The sequence below is a fragment of the Amblyraja radiata genome, chromosome 4 (assembly GCF_010909765.2).
Source record: "Amblyraja radiata isolate CabotCenter1 chromosome 4, sAmbRad1.1.pri, whole genome shotgun sequence".
Taxonomy (NCBI): domain Eukaryota; kingdom Metazoa; phylum Chordata; class Chondrichthyes; order Rajiformes; family Rajidae; genus Amblyraja; species Amblyraja radiata.
Genome location: NC_045959.1, coordinates 90,219,193 through 90,241,504, shown reverse-complemented (window position 1 = coordinate 90,241,504; position 22,312 = coordinate 90,219,193). Strand labels below are relative to the sequence as shown.

The 22,312-nt window shown below is 41.9% G+C and overlaps 1 pseudogene; it reads left to right on the top strand.

The window, feature by feature from the left end:
- The first annotated feature begins 228 nt into the window (after nt 1-228).
- On the top strand, nt 229-369 carry LOC116972634 (annotated as a pseudogene).
- The last annotated feature ends 21,943 nt before the right edge of the window (nt 370-22,312 follow it).

The following is a 22,312-nucleotide window of genomic DNA, read 5'->3' as shown; positions in this document are numbered from 1 at the left end:
AAAAAGAGGTACCAATAACGTGCAAAGCTACATCGTTGCGGCAACAACACACCCCACGCCTTCGTTGACAGTAAGCAGTTCACTGAAGTTGGTAGCAGTATGAAAGTTGGACAGAGGTCTTTAAATCCAAGACCCAAGTCGGGCTCAGGGAAAATATGGGATCAGCTACAAGTGGTAATATTTACACTTGTTTGTACCAATAATAATGATAACATTTGTTTAGTTTATGTCTTGTATGAAAATAGCATTTCACTTGATAAGGATGGAAGGGGTCCTAGTGGCCTTACAATACACAAATGGTTGGCATCTAACCATGTAAAGCTTCACAATACCAAGGTTCCAAGCACAGAAATTGGGCCAAATTTGTCTTTACAGGCAAGCTCAGAATTATGTCCAGAGTTGTCCTACAAGGCAGGCTCAGTATTATGGTCAGGAATGGCTTTCGGGCCTAGCTCGGAAAACAGGCCAGAATTGTAGCTCGAGCAGGTACGGAATTCACAGGCGTGACCTGTCCATTGTGGAAAATATGCAGAATGTCGTTTACTTCGCATCTGATTTCCTTAAGATGCTCCCATTTACAGAGATCACCGGAGACATTTTGAAAATTATCTGGATAAGGCAATAATAAACATTGCAAAATGGGTTACCTTCAGTTCCCAGGTTATTTACACTTTACTAAAACTAATGATTGGACTGCTCAGAGCTCAAAAACATTTGTTAGGTCTGGAGGATATTCTAACGTTGTATGTGGTTAAAAACAACTGTTCAGCCTCAAACTATGTTCAAGAAAATGAAGGTTACACCAATTAGATTTATTCATTATTGGGATTACTCTTAACTATTAATTAGCCTGTGACTCCGCCCTGAGGTAAGAGATTGGAATTAATAGGAGCCTGGAACAATCCTGGTGTGATAAAACAGTCTTCAATTCATTAAGTATAATTGGACAATATAGTGGCTGTAATTCAGCTGTGCAGAGTGGTAATCTCAAATGCCATGTAGGTCTTGAGACAGACCTTGTGCCAAGGTCATTACAGTAGATGAACAGTATTCAGCGTTGCTCCAGTAATCTGGTCAGTAAAATTTCAGTTATATTATAACTGATGGGAATGGTGGAAAATTATGAATTCCATCTAGTTCAGAGGCGGAGGAGACTTGCATCAATTAACAATTATTCAGTTCTTGGTATAAACTACCTATAGACACTAAGTGCACTCTATAGGTTAAAGGGTTACTGTGTGAATATGCATAATCAGAAGTAGGAGGAGGAGCCATCTTGGTGAACGGCTGCTAGCCAGCAGCCGTCCGTTTTAAATTCGTTTTTTTAATAGTTTTTAGTGAGTCCTGTTTTTTGTTTGTAGGGGATATGGTCTTTTTAATGTGGGGGGTAGGTGTAAACTTTATTTCTAGGTCCCTACCTGGTCGGTGTGGCAGTCTTTTCTCCGGGCTGCCCGTCGACCTGTCCTTGTGGCCTACCTGCGGGCTTGGAGCGCCGTTTCCTGGCGGAGACCGCCCAGCACCTCGGCCTCGGCGGCGGCACAGCATTGGAGCGCTGGAGCGGGCGACGCCTTGCCTGGTCGCCACGCTGGAGGGAGGCGCTGGAGTTCTGGCGAGCTGGACCGCCGAGAGCAACATCTCCGGGCTGCGGGTCTGCGGTGCGGAGAGGCGGCGGTGAGGAGAGGCGGCAGTGCGGAGAGGCGGCAGTGCGGAGAGGCGGCGCCGACTTTTTCATCAGGAGCATGGGAGCTCCAAACTGGCGCGGCCTTGTCGGCTTCGGCAGCCGCGGGCTCCAACCAGGAAGCGGCCGTTCCAGGTGGCCCAGCCGCCGAAAGGACTCTCCCGACGCCGGGGCAAGACCACCCGGTGAGAACGGCCAGGGACATCGGGCCTCCATAGAGGCAATTGCGGTGGCCTCAATAGGCCTGACTTTGGGGTGAACATGGGGTGGGGACTGGACATTGTGCCTTCCCCCACAGTGCTACCCACTGTGGGGGGATGATTTTTTTGTCTAATTGTAGTCCTGTAGGTCTGTGTCCAAGATGGCTGCCGTGAAGAGAGAGTGGACGCTGGTGCGCTTTGGCTGCCGCTGCTCTCTCTTCACACTGTGTTTTTGATTTTCTGTTTTTGGATTGAATTCTGTTTTTAATTTGTGTCTCTGTGATGTCTTTATTACTTGTTATATTCCGATTATATGTTATTCCGATTACTATGTAAAGTGTCCTTGAGATGTCTGAAAGGCGCCCATTAAATAAAACGTATTATTATTATTATTATTATTATTATTATTATAATCTGCATGTTCAACGTCAAGTAGATACACTATGGTGGTGGCGTATGTTAGGCACATGAGTGCAATCAAGACAGAATATCCTGTAATAATTTACCTAATATACGTTGGAATATCATCATGTATAATCAATGACAACACAAAATGGGTGTTGGATCACAAAGCATTTAATGAAATTATGGCTCGATGGAGTACCGAATTGATATGTTTGTTTCCAGGCTCATTTACCGGTTGCAAAATATGAGGCATAACATAGGCAAAAAATACACTCTCGCTACAAGGAGAAAGAAGTTATGTTTGTCTCCCTTCATTTTGCCTCATCAGTCGGGTCTTGCAATAAGTCAGCAAGATCTCGCTCTAGGTTGTCGTTCTGTCTGACTGACCTATGCAGCTATGCTTCCCGCTTTGTCGGGAATAATAATACAACCTTTTACGGTTATTCTTAACATAAAACTTGCTGGTTTAGCCTGTGGATCGGGAAACCAGCATGATAAATCAATTATTTACTTATAGATTCTGAGTGGACTGTTCCTGCGACTCGGATTGTCAGACCAAATCATGTATGTGCTCGCTGCAAATGCAGGGATAGCACCAAGAAAGGAAAGCATTACATTTCCTCTTCAGGAAATGGGAAGTGTTTGTTTAAATACTTAAGTTACATCTAATACGGCACAGATAACTGACAGCTTGGAGTTCGTTTCAAATGGGACTTTGACAAAAAATTAAGTTATAGGATCATTAACTGTGCCCAACGTGCTTTCCCATCTTATTTACTGCAGCAATAGGGACCCACTCTGGCGGGTTTCACCCTCTAATATCGAGTTATAAAGGATATTTTTCACATATGTTCTCCCAGGACAAGCACAGGGCAGTATGGGATATTGATGTGATGTGAACACTATTTTCACCAGGGGGCTCCAGCTACATCCTTAGTTGGCTCGGCTCTCATAAGGTAGTTATCCTCATGGTGCTGGTCTCAACCAACGGGTTCAGTCACTACATATTGTGACTGGATAGGATGGTTACATCTGCAAATAATATTATGTTTTAATGTTTGGTTAAGCAGAGTAGACATTAAATCTCAAACTAGTTTCATGGCATACCTCATGAACCTTCGGTTATGGTCACACATATATAACAATACGTCAAGTTCACGAAGAGCTTAGAGGCTCGGAACTAGCAATGTTGATAATTACAAAAAACCTTTAAAAGGGTATTGGGTTGAACCATCCCCAAGTGATTGAAACAGGGCTTGGCTCATACAGGAGTAGATACTCCACCAGGGCTGCTACAATATCAGCAGCAAGGGGTATGAACGTTCCGCTGGACCACATCCTGGCGACTGCAGGATGGGCGAACGAACTTCTGAAAATTTCATAATAACCTATGACCAGACCAGGGGTAGTTGCCAACTCTACTTAGGTTCAGTGGTTAGTTACTCATGAATGAGAGGAGTTACTATTATTTATTCATTATGAATGTTTCCGTCATCTGTCAATGAAGCAGCTGAGGTTATGGAGACTCGTTTCTCACGGCATGAAATCACAGAGCTTTGAAATCTTCACGGAATCACTCACGTGACTCCGAAGTAAAATAGTAAGATTAAACGAGAACTTACCAGTTTGAAGTTTGATCTTTATTGTATGAGGAGTTACGGTGAGCGATTACGTGCCCTCCGCTCCTGGCCCTCATAATCGCAAAGATCATCTGGTAGTTCTAGTCTTCTCTAAGTCTTACTATGTTACTTCGACTGCTGTTACCTGTGATTTCACACCGCTGCTTTGAAGATTGATAAGCATGCGGACTGGCGGGTCTTCTTCACGTAATCGCTCACTGTAACTCCTCATAAAATAAAGATCAAACTTCAAACTGGTAAGTTCTCATTTAATCTTACTATTTTCCACTCCTAGGCATTATATTAACATTTCATTTGATGTCATAATTTTGATTTGATTTTATAAATTTATGCCACAGAATATGAATACTATTTAATAAAAGCAAGGTTACACATTCTTAAAAAGAAACATTTAATTTATCACATTTACCTAAACTGTTGCTGTACAGTAGTTGTCATATTCACTTTATCAGTCAATATTAAATTAGACTTTCATGCTACTGCGGCTGAAACAGTGCTTCAAATGGAAACACATATTTTTGATCCAAATTTCACGAAACAGAAATGTTTACTGTTTATTTTATGGCTTAATTTATTTAACAGAGATAACTTAAATCATTGTGGCAAAATGACACAGTGTAATTGTTCTTTGAAGCGATGTGCCTTACTGTTTCCTATTTTTAGTTTATTCTGCCCTGGAGGAAGATCAGGATCACTGATTTATTATTTGTTGAAGCCAGGCTTTCCATTATCTGTGGTATGAACCTGTTTTGAAATATATCACAGCAGGCTTTAAAATGTCTTCAAACAGAATATTTCACCTGATCAATTTGCTGCATGTCAATTCAATGACCTTAAGTTATTGAACAAGTTGACTCTCAGCAATTTTGCTCAGGAAGTGGATGGCACAGATGGTATCAGAGTTGAACATTGTCCTCATCATTGTCCACTCATAACAGGAAAATTGTAAAAAAAATACTGCAGATGCTGGAAATCGGAAATTAAAAAAAAGAAAATTGGGTTGGGACCTTCATCAGAGGGGGATAAAAGGTCGGGGACCTGATATATTAACTGTTTCTGCACAGAATGTCCTGCTTTTATTCCAGCACCAATATCTTCCATCAGTCACTTTAGGAGTGCGAAACCTGATATTTTCTCTTTCCTATTGAAAATCTCTCTTACCATCTGCAAGGATCTCAAATTGTTTCCCTGGCTTTTATTCTTATTCGCACATGAGACAAGGTAATTGCTGTGTACCCTGGCACTGATTGCCAATTCTCAACTGCCCTCTAAGGGCAATGTAAAGCTAGTCTTCTGATTTGTTGGAAGATAGTATAGGAAGAATATCGCCACTATGGCTCAGATGCATCTGCGCCAATGGTCACTGTGGAAGATTGGCCTTCCTGAAAGTGAATCCACGGAACACAACTGGCCAAGATGGAGTCCCTGCCTGCATCAAGGGGTATCAAGGGTATCGGCAGAAGGCAGAAGAATGGGGTTAGGAGGGAGAGATAGATCAGCCATGATTGAATGGCAGATATGATGGGCCGAATGGGCTAATTCTACTCCTATCACATGAATTTATGAACATGAATCCTCAGGATGTGTGTGGATCAGTTGACGGAGGTATTCACAAACATCTTTAACCCCTCACTACTCTGAGGACAGATCTGGACACCGCTGGTGGCACCTGCAAAGGCTTTCCTGCTTCAAGAAGTACACTCTCATTCTGGTATGAAAGGATTGTAAGGTAGTGCCTAAATGACTACTTTCAAGTGGCTCTGACATCCACCATCCTAAAGGGCTTCAAAAGGCTGGTGGTGGTGCATATTAACTCCAGCCTCCTAGTCAGTCTAAATTCACTACAGTTTATTTCTTGTCACAACAAGTCCACATCAACCACCATCTCCCAGGCCCTAACCCTACAGGTGTCAGAGGTTATGAGGAGAAGGCAGGAGAATGGGGTTAGGATGGAGAGATAGATGAGCCATGATTGAATGGCAGAGTAGACTTGATGGGCCGAATAGCCTAATTCTACTCCCATAACTTACAACCCTATGAATTTATCTCGAGAACACTTAGACACCAAAGACACCTATGTTAGTATCCAATTTATCAACTATAGCTCCACGTTAAACACCGTAATCCCATCGAAACTCATCTCTAAATTTCAGGAGTTAGGAATTAGAACCCCTGAGCCATTAGATCCCCAACTGTCTGATCTACAAAGCACAGTCAGTGAGGATAGATCGCAACAACTCCTCCACAATAATTCACAATACTGTTGCCCCGCAATAATGTGTTCTCAGTCCCCTACTATACTCCCTATAAACTCAAAACTATGCAGCCAAATTCTGCTCTAACTCCATCAACAAATTTGCACTTGCCACCAGTCTTTGGATGGATGAGACAGAATACAGTTAATGCCCCTGTCCCACTTAGGAAACCTGAACGGAAACCTCTGGAGACTTTGCGCCCCACCCAAGGTTTCCGTGCAGTTCCCGGAGGTTGCATGTGGTTGCTGGAGGTTGCAGGTAGTGGAAGCAGGTAGGGAGACTGACAAAAACCTCCGGGAACCTCCAGGAACCGCACGGAAACCTTGGATGGGGCACAAAGTCTCCAGAGGTTCCCGTTCAGGTTTCCTAAGTGGGACAGGGGCATAAGGATATAGAGAACTTAGTAACATGGAATCAAGACAACTTCTCCCTCATTGTCAGGAAGATGAAGGACCTAGTTATTGGCTTCAGGAACTTTAGAAACATAGAAAATAGATGGAGGAGTAGGCCATTCGGCCCTTCGAGCCAGCACTGCCATTCAATATGATCATGGCTGATCATCCAAAACCAGTACCCCATTCCGGCTTTTCCCCATATCCCTTTATTCCCTTAGCCCTGGGAACAAAATCTAACCTTCTCTTGAAAACATGCAGTGAATTGGCCTCCACTGCCTTCTGTGGCAGAGAATTCCAGATTCACAACTGTTGGTGAAAAAGTTTTACCTCATCTCAGTCCTAAATGGTGTACCCCTTATTCTTATCTGTGACCTCTGGTTCTGGACTCCCCCAACATCGAGAACATTTTTCATGTATCTACCCTGTCTAATCCTCTAAGAATTTTATATGTGTCTATAAGATCCCCTCCCAACCTTCCAAATTCCATTGAATACAAGCCCAGTCGACCCATTCTTACATCATATGTCAGTCCCACATCCCAGGAATTAACCTGGTGGAGTAAATGCTTTAATCAGAATCAATGAAGTGGAAATGGTTGAGAACTTCAAGTTCCTTGGCATTACCATTACAAATGACCTGAGATGGATCAATCACATTGAAGCAATAGCCAAGAAGGTCCACCAACAGCTCCACTTCCTGAGAAGACTGAGGAAATTCAAAGTCTTCAATTACTCCTGCAAATTTCTGCAGATACACCATAAAAAGCACACTGTCAGCTTGGTTTGTGAACAGCTCTGCGCAATGCAAGAAATTGCAGAAAGTTGTGAATGTAGCCCAGTCCATCACACAATCAGACTCCCCATCATTAACTCCATCTACACTTCATGCTTCCTTGGAAAAGCAGCCAGCATAATCAAAGACTTGTCTCGCCCCAGTCGTTCCTTCATTCCTCCTTTCCCAACTCCTACTTCTGAATTGACCTTCCAAAAGTTGGGGTACTGTCTGATTCACCTCTACCCCTTTGCAGACATAGGACTTTGTCTATGGAACTAGTGCACTGTCGTGCTGATAATTATATTCTGCACCTTTTGCTCTATCTATTGTAATTAGGAATGACTTGATTGCATTTATGTATAGTATTACCTGATCTTGTTGGATGGCATGCAAGAGAAAGATTTTCACTGTATCTCAGTACACGTAACAATAATAAACCTAAACCTCAACCTTCTGTGCTGTTATATATTCATTTCCATGATCTTGAACAATGTGAAAATAGTCCCATATCAGGATAGTGTGTTACATGGGAAGGAACCTGTGATGGAACTGATTTTTAAGTGATGGAGGATGTGTGTCTGGGAAAAGCTATCAGTGAAAACAAATAAAAGCTTACTCAGAACAGAACAAACAAATTGAACATAAGATTCCACGCTTCACGTTACATTAAACCTTTTGGAAGAGAATTTTGATAGGAGAGTGTGAGAAAGAAGCATAAGAGAGTAATTTCATTTGTTGGCAGTGATGTGAAACAAACTGCTTCAGATTAGATGCTATGTGTACAACTCTCCGGGAATATTCTATAGATCTATGTGACTTCTGAACTTGCTGTCCTGGGATATAATTCAAGTTGTCATCCTTTTCATGTTTCTTAATGCTGATGGTGTTATTAATCTATGAGAAAGGTGGTTCTGTCAAAAGTGGTACATGTACATTGCCAGAAGTTAGAATGGCAATTAAAATGCTGCAACAGGAAGGGAAGGGTTGGGGCTGGAGTTGCAGAGTGGAAACTCACCTCAGGCTGAAATCATCCTGAAACTGGAGTCAAGTAGTTTGTTTTCAGGTCTAATTTAGATATTGCCAATGAGCTACATATTTAACTTAGTTTAGCTTACTTTATTACTGTCCTGTGTACAGTGAAAAGCTTTTTGTTGCATACTATCCAGTCAAAGAAAAGACTATACATGATTACAAGCAAGCTATCCACCATGGACAGATAAAGGAGGTCAACATTTAGTGCAAGACAAAGTCCAATTAAAGATAGTTCAAAAGGCTCCAAGGTAGACTGGAGGTCAAGACTGCACTAGCTGGTGAGAGGCTGGTTCAATTGCCTGGGAGCAGCTGGGAAGAAACTGTCCCTGAATCTGGAGGTATACATTTTAAAACTTCTGTACCTTATGCCTGATGGGAGAGGGGAGAAGAGAAAATGGCCAGGGTGAGAAACTGGTCCTTGATTATGCCTGTGGCCTTGTTGAGGCAGCGTGAAGTGTAATTGGGGTGATGGAAAGGAGGTTGGTTTGTGTGATGGTCTGGGCTATATCCATAACTCTCTGCACTTTCTTGTGGTGTTGGTTGGAGCTGTTCCCAATCGATGCTGTGATGCATCCCAATAAAATACTTTCTATGGTGCATTTGTAGAAATTGGTGTGGGTTGTTAGGGCGTGCCAAACATCCTAAGCCTTTCAAGGAAGTAGGATCATTGGTGGGCTTTCCTAATCATTGCTTTGATGTGGCTGGTCCTGGACAAATTGCTGATGATAGTTATTCCTGAGGATGTTTTCGACAATCTGTACTTCAGTGTCATCAATGTTCACAAGTTCACAAGTCATAGAAATAGAATTAGGCCATTCGGCCCATCGAGTCTACTCCGCTATTTAACCATGGCTGATCTCCTAATCCCATTTTCCTGCCATCTCCCCATAACCCTTGACAGCTGTTCTAATCAAGAATTTGTCTATCTCTGCCTTAAAAATATTCACTGTCTTGGTCTCCACAGCCCTCTGTGGGAATGAGTTCCACAGATTAACTATCCTCTGAATAAAGAAGTTCTTCCTCACCTCCTTTATAAAAAAAGCGCCCTTTAATTCTGAGGCTATGACCTCTGGTCCTAGACTTTCCCACCAGTGGAAACATCCTTTCCACATTCACTCTATCTATCCCTTTCATTGTAATTTTCAATGCCCCCTTTCAACCTTCTAAACTCCAGCGAGTAGAGGCCCAGGGCTGTCAAATGCTTATCATATGCTAAACCACTCATTCCTGGAATCATTCTTGTAAACCTCCTCTGTACCCTCTCCAGAGCCAGCACATGCTTTCTCAGATATGCTCACAGTACTCCAAGTGGGGCTTGACCAGCGCCTTATAGAGCCTCAGCATTACATCCCTGTAATCAATGTATCCTGGGGTAGGTGTACTGATTCGTTTCCTTAAATCCAATAAGCTGACCAATTACCTGATTGTAAGATCTTACCAAGAGGTTATTTCTGGGGATTAGAGGGTGGGAAGAAGCATTGCATTCTGGGTGGAGGGAAGACCATTGACAAAAGATTTGAATTTGTCAATGATTTGAAGGAGGATTCACGTCTCAAGGATTCTAATAGGTTCACGAGCATTAACTGAACGTTATTTCATCCCATGCAATTAACAGCTGCCTCAACTGTTTTGTGAGTGGCCTTACTTTAAGGACTGTGGTTTTCATGACTGAACATATGAAGAAATGGATGACGAAAGTGCAAAAAACACAATTTATATTTCCGAAAGGCCGTTTTGTTCAATCTTGTACCTATGTCAAAATTAAATAACTGTCCACTATTTGGCAGGTTCTAGACCAGACATATATTGCACCTTTACCACACCCCAGGCAGGGCTTCAAAGCCATCAAATATCTTGTAGATAGGAAGGTCTATGAATTTTAATTTTAAATATGTGTCAGGATTTAGAAGGAAAATTCACAATTCTCCATAAGGATGGCAGGCAGAAATGAAGAAATATGACAAATTGAAGAGTTTAGAGCTAGAATATGATGAGTCTCTACTGAGCAAAGAAAGGTGTTGGTACCTTGGTGTTGTCCATTAGAATTCCCAGAACAAATTACCTTTCAGAACCTAGCAATGAAAGAAGATCAAATTTATGGAACATGTCCATTTGGAATTATTAAGCAGTTAATCAATATACACCCGCATTTAAGTCATTATTTGGATATGATTGCTTCGGACCTCTCATTTGCACATGAAGCATCCTGACCCAAAACATCACCTATCCAGAGATGCTGCCTGACCCGCTCAGTTACTCCAGCGTTTTGAGTCTTCAGCCTTTGGTTTAAACCAGCATCTGCAGTTCCTTCTTACAAATGCTGCCTGACCCACTGAGTTACTCAAACATGCCCTTCAGCACACAATGTCTGTGCTAAATATGACGAATGTTAAAATGTTTCTATGTGAGGTGAGGTGTAAGGTGTTGCATTTTGGGATGTCTAACAAGGGCATGACCTAAATAGTGAATGGTAGGCCTCTGGGGAGTGTTGTAGAGCAGACGGATCTAGGAGTGTAGGTGCATGGTTTCTTGAAGGTTGAGTCACAGACAGGTAAGGTGGTGAAAAAGGCTTTTGGCACATTGGCCTTCACAGTCAGCATATTGAGGTTAGAAGTTGGGAGGTCTTGTTGCAGTCGTGAGAGTTGGTGAGACTGCATGCGTTCAGTTCTCGGCACCATGTTATAGGAAAGATATTGTCAAGCTTGAAATGGTTCAGAGAAGATTTACGAGGATGTTGCCAGGACTAGAGGGTGTGAGCTATAGGGATAGGTTGAGTAGGCTGAGTCTCTATTCCTTGGAGTGCAGGAGGATGAGGGGTGATTTTATAGAGGTGTATAAATTCATGAGATGAATAGATCGCATAGATGCACAGAATCTCTTGCCCAGAGTAGGGGAATTGAGGACCAGAGGACATAGGTGAAGGGGAAAAGATTTAATAGGTAACTTTTTTACACAAAGGATGGTGGATGTATGGAACAAGCTGCCAGAGGAGGTAGTTGAGGCTGCGACCATCCTAACATTTAAGAAACAGTTAGACAAGTACATGGATAGGACACGTTTTGAGAGATATGGACCAAGTGCAGGCAGGTGGGACTAGTGTAGCTGGGACATGTTAGCCAGTGTGGGTAAATTGGGCTGAAGGGCCTGTTTCCACACTGTATCTCTCTATGACTCTATGTCTCTATGACCAATGCCTGAATCCTATAGCTCAACAAATATTTTGTTGGAAGTGTATAATGATTACAAAATTGCAAGCACAAGGGGGCATTTGAATGTCCAATGGCGTTAGGACCAACAATACATACTTAATTAATGGGATCAAAACATTAAGAAAGATAAGAGATAAAGATTGAGAGAACAGAGATAAGGAAAAAGTTGGTGAAAGAAGCTTAAAAAGATGAAGACATCCTTAATGGCAAATGAATTCGTACAGGAACCTAATATTTTTTTCTTTCAGAATCACTAATTATTAAGGTGTTAAAAGCAAAGTTCTTGCTTTACGTTGTGAATTGAATAAACAATCTGCAAATCTATTGAGTTCTTAAAACTTAGCAGGTGAAGAGCTCGAAGTCATTTACGTAATGTACTTGAGGGAGTACCGTAAATCTGCCAGCAGTTTCAGAAGATTAGTAACTCAAAGCATACCTCTTATTCTCTTTCATGTACTAGCTGATGTGTGCGTTAGTAATGGCGTGTGTTGTTAAACCACTGTGGAAATGCATGACAAATAGATTTAGACCTGGAAATTATTTTTCCTTTGTAGTGATGCTGGTTTAAGAGATCTGTGCCAACGTGGATTTAGTCCATAGGGAACCGATGTTCGAATGCACGCTGCGTATGATGTATCATACATTAAGTGAGAGGAGCAAGGAACAAGCGGTGGGCTTTATTGTGAATGAAACATTATGGGTAGATTTTGCTGGTCTTGCTGATTTTAATTGCAGAACCCTTTGTACCATTACCAAACATCTTTTCAGTCAACCATATAGAGGAAGGGAGATTAATTGGACTGGCATGGCCTGGGAGGATTTCATGTTCCATGGCAGACTTCAAGAGTGTGAAGAGTAGTGATCATATTGTGAGCGTGGGGCGTGCTCACTGAAATGCTTGGAGAGACAGAGAGAAGGACTCACATCTTCCTAGTCCACAAGCACTATAACAAAATTACTTTCTGTTCCATCTAGCTTGACAAACTTCTTGGGGCCTCCTCTGTCCTGGAAAACTCTTCTAGTTTGTATTAAAACTGGAATAGAGAAAACAATCTGAACCATGCAGCCTGATTTATACCACAGACGGACACAACATGCTGGAGTAACTCAACGGGTCAGGTAGCATCTCTGGAGAAAATGGATAGGTATCGTTTCGGGTTGGAACCCTTCTTCAGATTACTCTAGGGAGGGTGGGAGGGGAAAGGAAGCATAGAAAGACCAGGACAGACTAGGGGTGGCAACAGATGACCCTGTGCAGGATGTTCCCTGATAGACCAATTGTTGGCTAGGGATAGTGTGATCCCAAGAGAGATAGTAGTAGGCCCCCCTCGGTCATGACTGACCACGGGTGATGCATCCTAGTTTGCAGGTGATGTGTGGTCGGATGCAAGCCTGGGCGATGTCATATGGAGGACAAGCTTTTGCCCATGCAGCACACACCCCCTCTCCACGTCGCTGATCGATCCAAATGAACAGCAGGGCCATTACAGTTTGGCACCAGCGCCGTCGTAGGAGCTGCCAGAGCGAGGTTGTAGACAATGACAAACTGCCTTAGGGGCTACGACTCCGGATTTTCTTGAGGTTTACTCCAGGAGCCTTTTCCATGACTGGATATGGCCACCAGTGGAGGTGTTAAATCAGCGTTTTCCCTCTCCTAGATCGACTGCCTTCCCAGGCTGACGAGCCCCATCTGCCCGAGACTCAAGGGGGCGGGAGCGTCTACCTTCCCGTGCAGGTCTATAGCACCTGCCCACTGCCCAAAAGTGAAATATCCCAAGAGGGATACATCGTTATGATCCATGCAACTGGTTAACTGACTTTTAATGGAGGAAAGGAAGCAAGGGGGGAAAAACAGGCAGGGAAGTATGTAAACAAAATATGAGGCGCTGTTCCTCCAATTTGCGTGTGACCACTCTGGCAATGGAGGAGGCCCAGGACAGAAAGGTCAGTATGGGAATGAGGAGGGGTTAAAATGATCAATGATCTTTCAACTGAACTAAAAAGTAAAAAACCGGGAGCTTTGCTGCATGCAGAGTGGAAGAAGTTCCATGCCAGAGCAATTGCTAACTCAAAACGTGAGATTGGGTAGAGTTTTCACAAATGGTGCTATTCAAGGATATGTGCAAAGACAGGTACAGAAAGATAAGTCACAGATCTACCACAATCCATTAAACGATCGAACAGGTTTGTGAGGTGAAATAGCCAACTCATGTATATATACTTTATAATTCAGTTGAAAGATCGTTGACCTGAAAGGTTAATGCTATTTTCCTCTCTACTGTGTCTCTGTGCCTGCTTAGTTCCGACAACTTTTGCTTACATTTAATTATGAATCATAGCTTGCCGCTTTCAAAAAACTGATCACACATTAATTTAGTTCCTGTTATCAGCACTGAATCCCACAGGTGGCGCCCTAACACTGTTGTTTGATTTTGAGTTAAATTAATATTGCAAGAAAATCACTGGATCGTATTGAAGCATTGCGCAGTTCATTTTTTAAATAGCAAGCCTCGCAGGCAATCAGCATAAATTATACAAACAAAGCCTCTATCTTTTCTCATAAAGGGACACTGGAGTCTCACCAACAGTCAGGTGGAAAATCCCACAAAATTTCATAGTTGTTAAATAAATTCCTTGCTGCCCATTGAAGCTGAGGCTGGTTTAGGTTTCCTTTCATTCTCTTGCTAATGCAGTTGCAATACTTATTCCCCTATAATGTAACACAGATAGAGAATTGACATGGGTGGCATGTGTCTTTCATATATACAAGTGCAAAGCATTACATTTAAGGGAATAAATATAAAAATAACGCAGTGCAGAAAATCTGAGATTAAAATGGAAATAGACAATCTGTGGAAAGAGAAACGTTGATGTTTCAAGTCAGATGCCCTTTAGCAGAACAGATAAAGAGAGAAATAAGACGGTGAAGGTAGCAGGGATGGAGTCAGGCAGGCAGTGGGTAGAACAAAGTGAAAGTCTGTGATAGGGTGAAGACTAAGGGGGATTTATTGATGGCAGTGCTGATTCAAACCTGGGAGGGAAGGACTGTTGGTTTTCTAGCTTGTTGGTTTTCTCAAGAGTTAAGAGTCAAGAGAGTTTATTATCATGTGTCCCATATAAGACACTTAAATTCTTGCTTGCTGCAGCACAACAGAATATTTTAGGCATAAATACAGATCAGATCAAAGTGACCATATACCATAGAATATATATATACAGACATACACAGATAAAGTGCAATAGGCTGTTATATTTCATAGTTTGTTTGAAGTTGTGTGTAATAGTCTGATGGCTGTGGGGAAGTAGCTGTTCCTGAACCTGGATGTTGCAGATTTCAAGCTCCTGTACCTTCTACCTGATGGCAGCGGAGAGATGAGTGTGTGGCCAGGATGGTGTGGGTCCTTGATGATGCTGACAGCCTTTTTGAGGCAGCGCCTGCGATAGATTCCCTCGATGGTAGGGAGGTCAGAGCTAATGATGGACTGGGCAGTTTTTACAACTTTTTGCAGCCTTTTCCGCTCCTGGACGCTCAGGTTGCCGAACCAAGCCATGATGCAACCGGTCAGCATGCTCTCTACTGTGCAAACAACCAGTCCACATGCTCTCAAACTGACAGAGTGAGGCCAAACGCAAATTGGAAGAACAGCATCTCACATTTCGCTTGGGCAGCTTACAACCCAGCGGTATAACAATTGATTTATCTAACTTCAAGTAACCCTTGCTTTCCTTCTCTCTCTGTCCTCCCCCACCCTAGTTATCTGACTAATTTCACTGACCTGATTAATTTTACTGTGTCACCTTCCCCTCAGCCAGCAATGAACCATTGTACATTTCCTTGAACATTGTCTGCTTTGATCTGCCTTTTCACACCCTATTTTCCTTTAGCACCCTTCCATATCTCTAGTTTCCTTCACCCCTGACTCTGTCTGAAGAAGGGTCTCGACCCAAAAAGTCACCCATTCTGTCTCTCCAGAGGTGCCATCAACCTTCAAAGTTATTCACTTGTGGATTTCTTGGAGTTAGAATTAGGGGCAAGCCATAAAATATGTGGATGCGTGAAGTTGGCTTTGAATGGTGATCATGAGCTTCCAATTACCTTTATCATCATACACCCATTGTAATTTCCCTTTCTTTGGTGTCCAATAGAGTTCAATGTAAGCTTGGGAAGCTTCTCTTCCAACCATGCTCATCACATCTCTGTGAACTCAACAATGAATTCAACAATTTCAGATATCAGTCTTTCCAGACTATGTCAGGACCAGCTCGTTTTGATGAAAGATCTTGAAGCTGTAATATTAATTCACTTTAAATATCATAGTTTCAGCATTTTGTTTTCCACTTCCCTCTGTCCTCATTCACCTCTTTAGTCAGAGCAGTTGTAAGTAACAAAGGATCTCTACCTTCCCAAAGCCACTGCCATCAGCATTATTCAGTCCCACTCGGTATACACACTTCCACAAACTTTCTCTCTCTTCTTTCCATCTCTCACCCTTCTCTTTTATCACTTTATCTATTGCAGTGGGCTGTGAAGAAGGTTACCTCAGATTACAACATGATCTTGATGCCAGGGCCAAGAGGCTGAGGAATGGCAGATGGAGTTTAATTTAGATAAATGTGAGGTACTGTACTTTGGTAAGACAAACGAGGGAAGAATTTACATGGTAAATGATAGGGCCCTGGAGAGTGATATAGAACAGAGAGACTGGGGTGCCATGTAGGGTTGCCAACTGTCCCATATTAGCTGGGACATCCCGTATATTGGAATAAATTGGTTTGTCTCATACGGAACTGCCCTTGTCCTGTATTTGACTGCTACTACTCGGGTCGAGAGGACTGTTGGGTCAGAGTGCTGCGTCCTGCCCCGCCTCACCCGTAGTGCAACCCATGGAGTACAGCAGCAGTGCCTCGCCCGTGGCCCCATTGGTCGGCAGCCCGGCCAGCTGTCAACCTTCAGACATTCGCTTTCCGCCGACACCACCACCCCTCCTTCTCATGGCCAATCATCGGTTCATGAGTTGGATGGGGTGCCGGACTTTGCGTGTGATGTTGCATAGCCTGGGCCAAAACTCAGCAGGCACATCGGCTGGGCTTTGTGTGCAGTCCAGCAACCGGGCCAACTCATCTTTCACCCAGCAACGGCCAAGTCGGTCAACGAATTGATGTCAGGAATTTGTCCCTTGTTTTAGCCTTTTATTCTTTATTTGGGAGTGAGAAAGTAGGCAACCCTAATGCCATGTTATAGCTTTACAAATCATTTGCAAGGCCTCATTTGGAGCAAAGATACTAGATAGACCACTCCTGAAAAATTCAATGGACTGACGTGTAGTACGCAACGGAGCGTAACATCCGCCATTTCAGTAAACCCGACCCTATCTTTGTCCCAACCTGACTTCAATTATGCGTTCAGTTAAAACGGCACATACCTTGTACAGGGAGGAACTGCAGATGGCTGGTTTAAACCATAGACAGACACAAAAGGCTGGAGTAAATCAGCGATCAGGCAGCATCTCTGGAGAAAAGGAATAGGTGATATTTCGGGTCAACTTTTTCGATAGCTGCCATGACCTGTTTGATGTAATTCTTCGCTCTGATCCTGGTCTTGGCCCGCACCGATCTGCCAGATATGCTGTGTGTGTGTTTCTTTGGCGGTCTGAGGGGAGAAGCGCCGGCACCAAGAGCGAGTGAACGCGCAGACAGACAGACGAAAGCAAAGACCCATGACCTACTACGGCTTTTTAGTCGAGTGGACTAACTTTCTCCGCTCTGGTATCTTTGATTTGGAGTAGTGTTCACAGTTCTGGCCACCCTGCTATAAGAAAGATGCAATTACACTTGAAAGGAAGGAAAAGAAAGATTAACGAGGATGTTACTGTGTTTGTAGGAGTTGAGATATAAAGAGAGGTTGTATATGCTGGACTTTCCCCCAGGAATGTAGGAGGCAGAGGGGTGACCTGATTGATGTTTATACAAACATGAAGGTCATAGATAAATTGAATAGCAACAGTCAAGTTTAATATCAGTTCAACTTTAAAAACATTGAGGTGAGGCTTTATTTCAAGAATAACATATGTAAATTTAGTACAAAACGTTTTTCAAAACTATGAAATCACAGATTTAAGGTGAGGGGATAACTTTTAAAAAGACCTGAGAGAAAACGTTTTCACACAGTGGATTGAATGAGTATATGGAATGAGCTGCCAGGGGAAGTGATAGAGCCGGTACAATTACAACATTTAAAAGACACCTAGACAAGTACATGGGTAGTAATGGTTTGGAAAGATATAGGCCATGTACGGGCAAGTGGAATTAGCTCGGTCGAGCAACATGGCCGGCATGGATGAGTGGGGCTGAAGGGATAGTTTCAATGCTCTCTGACGCTATGATCCTATGATGAAAGAATATAGATTTGAAAAGTTAACTCTATTTCGCTCTCCGCAGATTTTGTCTATTTGTTGAATGTTTCTTGCTTTTCTGTTTTTATAGTAATCTCTAACATGAATTAAATTAGCTTGACAATCTCCAATGAGTTTCAATTAAACATAGAAACATAGAAAATAAATGCAGGAGTAGGTCATTTGGCCCTTCAAGCCAGCGCCACCATTCAATATGATCAGGGCTGATCATCCAAAATCAGTGCCTCTTTCCTGCTTTCTCCCCATATCCCTTGATTTCATGAACAGCTAATTAATATTAGTTGCTGTTTTTCATATTTGCTCACTTTCATCTTTCATTTGGTGAACCAGCTGGCTATCCATTTGCCCTCCCGTGCTATAATTAAAGCAAGGAAGAACATGGAAAATGGCAATTAATTGTGTTTATTATCAGCATCCTTGCTAGATATGCAAGTATTTATTTCCCTGGAGCATAGGAGGCAGAGGGAATGCTTTATTAATATTTATAAAATCATGAGGGGCATAGATAACATGAATAGCTCTAGTCTCTTCCCCAGTGTATGGAATCTAATATGAAATCCATTTTGTTCACAATGCAATCCATATATATTTTGCATTGTCAGTATCGGAAGGACCTCTGACCTGGATTGACACTTCTTGCCCTCTTTGCAATATTGTCAGACCAAGTTTAATATCAGTTCAACTCTAAAAACATTGAGGTGAGGCTTTATTTCACGAATAACATATGTAAAATTAGTCTTGGCTATAGCAGTAAATTTGAACAATAGAAAATTAGCAGTCTGTTTAAACTCAAAATAATTTTCTATTTCACTATTTGATTGGGCCCAAGATCAATCTAACCCAGTGGTTCTTAACCTGGGGGTCTTGACCCCCTATGGGGGTCGTTTGGGGCTTTGCCGGGGGTCATGAAGGGGATACAAATAACATATCAATTTGTTGAGCCCATGTTTAGGAACCTAACAAAGGTACATACCACATACAATATTTTGTTCACGTATGCGCGTACTGGTGCCAAAATGATTAAGAACCACTGATCTAACCTCAGCACCTTTAGGTGAATGCATTACTCACTTTTAATTGTAATGGAGTGTGAGTAAGGTTGGTGGTGTTTGAGCATAGAGCAAGTCTTTAAGGCTGGAGCACAAGACATCAAGCCAAATTTGTTTTTTGGGCATCTCTTTTAATGCTTTCTAATTCTATAATTGCTGATGGTTAGTGTTAGCAAAAATAATGCTGTGACGTCAGTCACACTGCATTAGAACAGAAGTAGTCAATTACAATAATATTGTATTAACATAGTCCTTCCAAAAAACCACAAACACATTGCAGCCAATGAAATAATTTTGAAGCTTAATCTTTTTTTTATCAAGTAGGAAATATGACGCCAATTTGCCCATTGCAAGTTTAAAAAACTAGAAATATGATAATGTCTAGGTGATTATTGACTGAAGAATAAATATTAGCCAGGATATTTTGAAGTAATACATAAAAGTCAAAAACATATTTACTTATTATTTTACTTGTAATAAAATAGATTTACATGTCATGTCAACGCGATTTAAAAATCCAAAACTCCTAGTAGACTTCTAGGACAATATTATTTCACTGTTGCCACTTTCAGTTCATATTATTCATTTTTTTATTGTGAAAGTGTATGGCTGCTAGTATTTGCATTTCAGGTGTGACCTTGGGAGGAAGTCCCTACTTGGTCATAGATACTAAACATGCAGCACTCTTCACACTGTTGTTTCAAGCATGGAAATTGCAATAATAGCATAAGGGTAGAGAGTCCTTTCATGGGGTTGGAGCAACTAGACAAGCTGGTGCAGAACATTTTATGCAGCAGGCATGGTCTTTGGATACAGTCAGTTGTTCCTGGTTGGAGATTTTAGGAGTAATATTTCTTATTGTAGTCTATAAATAGCTGCATTTGGAGAAGTCTGTCATGCAGAAAAAAAAATGAATGTATTGCTCTTCCTACTCCTGTTTCTAAGGCCCAGAATCCACCAGCATCAGAAATATAAGGTACAGAGAAAATCCTCACTGGAAGTCAGTTTTGGATGCAGAATAGAATGAGTGAAGCTACAGAGTACAATGGTCAGCCTTATTCATAACGCTGTTTGTTAACCCTCATAAAAAATAATTGTTTCATTAGAAATGGTTTTGAAGAAGGGTCTCGACCCAAAATGCCACCTATCCATCTTTTCCTGATATACTGCCTGACCTACTGCGTTTCTCTAGCACTTTGTGTCCTTCGGTGTTGGGACCATGAGGGTATTTAGACTTTACTATGGTTTACTTTACTTTACAGATACAGCTTAGAGGCACGCCCTTCCGCCCACTGAGTCGGCACCGACCAATGAACACCTTCTATACTAGTACTGTCCTACACACTAGGGATAATTTATAATTTACAGAAGTCAATTAAATTACAAACCTATATGTCTTTGGAGTGTGGAAGGAAACCAGAGCACCAGGAGAAAACCCAGAAAACTCCAGGTGCTCCAGTTCCCTCCCACACTCCAAAGATATACAGGTTTGTAAGTTAATTGGCTTCTGTAAATTGTAAATTGTCCTTCGGGTCACAGGGAGAATGTTCAAAATCTGTGCAGATAGCTCCCATAGTCAGGATCGAACCTGGGATTTGCATTTCATTCAAGAAAAAAACAGAACTTGGTTAAATGTCTCATCGGAAAGTCAACCCCGCAAGACTGTCTTCAATCATCATTACAGGTTTTGCAGTGGAACTCAAAACCAGAAAAGTTTGACAGAGAATAATGTAACCAACTGGTATCATATAGAACGAAAGATGTGGCAGATTTGGAATTGGGCAAGTAAATAGGACCATTTGAGTTACAGGGAGATATGTGGGAGAAGTATGGGTGAATGTGATTAAAGGAGTTGATCAGAGAATCAGCAGAAACTTGATAGACTTACCTCCTAGAAAATGTGAGAAATTTGTCATTGCAACTACTCTACTACTCTAGATAAAGAAGTAAAATACAATCAACATTATGGGATTGTATTTAGGCTGGTGGTAAGGAAGAACCAATATTGAACTGACTCTTTGGCTAAGATCAACCATCTCAATCATCATATAAGTTCACAGCCAAAGATAATCCAAATGATTCATTTCCACAACATATGATATGCTTAACAGTTCAGCCACTGGGGAACCTGATTGGCAGCTCCTCTTCACAGCTTGTGACTCAAACAGATTTTCTTGAACAAGTATTTTTACTTATCCTAAAGGATTATTTATGCAAGAATCTGGTAGCCTGCGGAAATCCTGCCAATCCCCATCCACAAACTATTAGCATGTCTTGCATCCATTGCCAGCATGAATAAAGTCAGAGATGTCCCCATGAGGAGCTCTCAGTCACTGAATGCAAGATCAGGAGGTACTTGTCTGGGTAATAGGGAGTGATCTGCACACATTTTCTCATTGGAGCCAGTCTGGCTTCTGTTTGATGGTGAGCTATTACAAGAGATTCAACAGGTGAAGCTGAACAGAATGTAATACATAAGACACAAAGTGCTGGAATAACTCAGCGGGTCAGGCAGCATCTCTGGAGAACATGCATTGGTGACATTTCGGGTTGGGATCTGTAAACGGAAGGCAGGACTGTGGACAATGCAGATCCTTTTGTTTGGTGGAAGGTCACATAAGCTAGCAACTGTAAAGTGAGGAAGATTTTATCCTTTCTGATTCACTTTCACTTTTGCAGCTGTCATTTTCCATTGACAAGTTCACATTTGAGAAATAGCACTTCCACCCTTATCCCAAAATAACTAAACACATTCCTTCAAAGTGTTTTTAACACTTCCACTGAAAATTTGATTTTGATAATGGCAATGGGTCCCCTGGGGTAATTGAACCACATCTTATATTTTTGCATGACACGGACATATAGTACTTTTTCCATAAATATGGCATCAGCTTTTATTTATTCTCTATCATCGCATTCCATTAATATTTCCCTCTTCCCAAGAGAAACAAAAGGTGAAATAGACTTCAGATTAGATCTATGCTTTAATTCCCAATTCAATTTACACTTCTTTTGTCTGCAGTTAACAAGATTAAACTCTAAAAAATGAATCATCAGCATTATAAACCATTAGCACTGGGGAGACACAATGAACTGCAGATATTGGTATCTTGAGCAAAACATAAAGTGCTGTAGGAACTCAGCGGATCAGACAGTATTTGCGGGGAAAATGGACAGTCAATGTCCCAGGTTTGGGCTCTTCTTCAGACTGATCAGGCAACATTCCACAGATGTGGATACAAGGAACTGCAGATGCTGGTTT